At 40.9% G+C, this 3,875-nt stretch overlaps 1 pseudogene; it reads left to right on the top strand.

The window, feature by feature from the left end:
* The first annotated feature begins 314 nt into the window (after nucleotides 1–314).
* LOC118610981 lies at nucleotides 315–430 on the top strand (annotated as a pseudogene).
* The last annotated feature ends 3,445 nt before the right edge of the window (nucleotides 431–3,875 follow it).

Below are 3,875 nucleotides of genomic sequence, written 5' to 3' on the forward strand. Positions count from 1 at the left end.
AAGTTTTAAATTGAGAAACAGTTTCTTCATAAAGTTTTAAAGTGTAAAATTATAAAGATTTCCTTTCATAATGAAAATGAACAATAAAATAGAAAAGTAAAGCAAGGTTTATTTTCTAATGTAGGTAGAAAACATTGTATCTAAATTCGAAATTGCTAATAAAAATAATAAAATAAAACCATATATTTTACAAGTATATGTAATTTTACATATATTTCTCTATAGTTAAATGCCTTTGAAGGATTTATTTTATTCAACTACATAAATCTTTCCTATTCTGAAATGAATCTAGGCAATTTAAAATTATTACCATTGTCTACGGCCATGCCACCCTGAACGAGCCCGGTGTTTGATCTCGGAAGCTAAGCAGGGTTAGGCCTGGTTAGTACTGGGATGGGAGACCACCTAGGAAGACCAGGTGCTGTAGGCATAAAAAATAAATAAAAAATAAAAAATAAGGGATTGTAAGCTGACGTGGTCCTTGCAATCTATGAGGTCAACCAAGGGTTGCTTCACCTAAAAGGAAAAAATAAAATAAAATAATTACCATAGTGAGTCACTATTTCTGATTAAATTATGCTAACTATGCAGGTGTCTGGAGAATGCACAGACTCGAGAGTGTACTGACTTAAAAAATACCGTGTGCTTTCATTATAGGCTATTTGATGCAACCAGATCTAGACCCGATAAAAGCACATTAGAGCTAGAAAAATATTATGTTAGAGAGAATATAGAGTCTTAATTAAATAAATGTGTTACCTGCATTTCTTATAAAAGCAGTCTTATACTCGGAATTTGACTACGGCGCATATGATCATGGGAATATGTAATTTGGAGTTCAAGCTCCAAAGAGAGACAAAATCCAAGGTCCTTAAGATGCAACATTGAAATTAATATAGCACATGAGGCGAATAGTGGGTAAGAACACATTTAAATCAATCATTTTTCCTTTGTAACTTGCAGTTATAAAATTGGTTAAATTCTTACACAAATTTAGCATAATTTTTCTTTCCATTTCCATGAGGATCTCCTATGGGTCCTATCAGCCAGAAAAGAGCGAAAAAAATTTTATTCCTTTCTCACAAACTTTCTTCAGACTGAAAAATCTTACCTGCAGACTTACCAGGTGAAGAGCGACTAATGAGGAGCATGGGCGGGACGCTCACGGCAAGCGCACGTGTGATTTTATAAAATGAATTGTGCGCTCATCCCCCTCCTCGTAGAAATGAGGCTTCGATGCGGCTTCCGAACGGCGACTAAGCGACGAGCACAGTGCCCCTCCGCCAAAACTCCTCCGGCGTTTCCGGAATTTCCGATCTTACATAGAAAACGCACATAGCCTGGGAATAACCGGACTTATGTAATGCAGCGAGAACTGCATACGATCTACATGATTACCCGCAAACACCGCGGAAGCAGCTTACGGCACGAACGGCTGCTACGCCACGAGCCCGGGATGCTGGTGCTAACCTCCAGCGCAGCCACGGATGGGCGAAGACCTCGGCGGAGCGTGGTCCTGTGGCCAGCGAAACAAGAACACAAACACCAGGTTTCACGCCATTGTGTGTGTGTGTGTGTGTATGTATGTGTACACACACACGCACACACACACAATTTTTATTTGTTAATTATACCTCGGTAAAGCTGGAGAAAATTTTGAGATGTAAGAGCCAGTTCATCAGCGATACAGGAGACGTTTTGCACGCGCACACCAGATACTCACTTCGAGGAACGGCCAGTACCTTTGAATGATCACCCGGGCCCGGAGGACAAGAACGTGCGGGGATCGGGGAGAGAGCAAGCCAGGCCGCCCGTGCTCTCCGGGCAAAGCTGCGATGCCGCCCGGTCCCTGGAGGTGCGGAGATGAAGGCGACGGCCGCGAGAACATATTCAAACATGATTTCGAATCCTCTCAATTGTGAGAAGCTGAGAAACCAATTTCAAAACTTGTGGCAGTATTAAACAGTCACAGCCGCCCTTATCTCCCCGGGAGCCAGGCGCAGGCTGCTGGCAGCCGAACGCGACGCGCCCTCGTTTAAAAAATGCAAATCGCTGCAGCCCGTGAGCTCCTCCTGGAGCCCCCAGGAAATTCAAAGGAGCTGTCGCGCGCCTCGGTCGCTCTCTGTCACTGCATAAACTCGACCGGCTTCTCGGGGCTCCAGAGAAGAAGAGAGTCAGGACTTTTCCTCCTAGGAGTCATCACTGGACAAATGCCGTGACCTTGGTGGGGTCTTTGCAGAAGCCAGATAAAAACATCCAGAGAAGCTGACTTTCCGCCAGGGGCATTTATTTGCAATTAGGGTCATGTCCAGGGCGAAAAGTTGATGTAAGTAGAGCCATTTTATGACAGAGCCACTGTTACCTGATGTTTGCCAAAAAAATAAAAAATAAAAAATAAAAATGGCTGAAAGCATCTGGTCGGCACACGTTCCCCGGTATTCAAATGACAAGTGACTTCCAGCGTGGCCACTCACTCATTTACCAGAGGCACCCCAACCCTGGCAGGGCCCCCAGGAATGGTGTCACTTAAAATTATCCCTGATTCAGGCCCAGGGCAACCAACTAACTATTAGATCAATCGTATATGTTATATTTTTTATGCTAAAGTCATAGTTTAAGCCTCTCTCAGGCTTTGTTGAGCTTTAGGTAATTGGAGTTTACCCAAAGTGGCTCTCTGACGAAAACCCTGGGTTTTGCATAAAGATAAAGTGCTGCACAAGTTTCACAAATATTGTTTTCACTGACTTTCTAAAAACCGATATTTGATCATTACAAATCTCAATTTGAGTTGCAATGTAGACTCTCACCCAGTTCCATCTTGAATAATTTTGGTTATTAAAAGAAAAATTGTCTACTTTTTCTCAAAAAGTCAATATTTACTTGAGTAAAAAAATGCTTACGAATGGCTCTTAAACCAAGAATTCGATACCTATAATGTGGGCAGCTGGCAGGTGCTTTTCCTCAAAACTTTTTCTCTCTGGTCCATAATAGGATAAGTACAGCAGAAACTTGTGCAGCACATTGAGAGAGTAAACTTTTTCTCTGTTGAATGAAATAACTAAAAATAGGACTCTAAGTTACATGTATTCTTTATGTTATTAATTTTTATTTCATTTTATAAAAGTCTAGGTCTCAGAGGTGTTGGAAAAATTGTCCTTTCACCATAAAAATGGGTTGAGAAGCAGTGGTTTAAAAAGATCTGAGGTTTTGGTAAAAATAAGGATTTTCCGATTGCAGTTGACCTCATAGATAACGCGAATGAAATGGGAAATCTGTTTTGTGTTGACAATTATTCAAAGCAGAACATCCCTTCGCCTAATTGTGACAGTGGCTAAAGTTACGCCACAGCTGCTCCTGACGCAGAGATGCATGTGTCTCAGGAAGAGGCCCCGAGCACGGGAATAGCCTGGGGTAAGCGAAGGTCGCAACAGGTGACTGACTAATGGGCGGGGTAGACGGAGACTAAGGTTCTGAGGACCCGAGGCGAAGGAGCCAATGAACTCTGTGGTCCTAAAGACGGAAATCTTAATTACCAATTCTCCTAACAACCTAAATTTGCCTAAAACAGAACCTTTGTGTGTTTTGGTATTATTTTGTGTTCTATTCATTTTACAGACAGCATTGGATTTTTAAGAATATTTGTAGCTATTGCATTTGTTACTATACATTTCTATAAAGCATTTTCAAATGGTTGGATTTTAAGACTGATAGACTTATTTGGTATGATTGGGATTCTCTTTGTAAACACACCTTTTTCTTAGAGTACTTAGAGGAATTTTAGCAACTTTACATAAAGGCTATATTAAACATTTAGTTCTATTTTACATTTGTATTTAACACCAACAAGTATATTCAAATTTCATTAAAACTTATTT

This window comes from Rousettus aegyptiacus, unplaced genomic scaffold (genome assembly GCF_014176215.1).
Source record: "Rousettus aegyptiacus isolate mRouAeg1 unplaced genomic scaffold, mRouAeg1.p scaffold_m13_p_13, whole genome shotgun sequence".
Classification (NCBI taxonomy): Eukaryota; Metazoa; Chordata; class Mammalia; order Chiroptera; family Pteropodidae; genus Rousettus; species Rousettus aegyptiacus.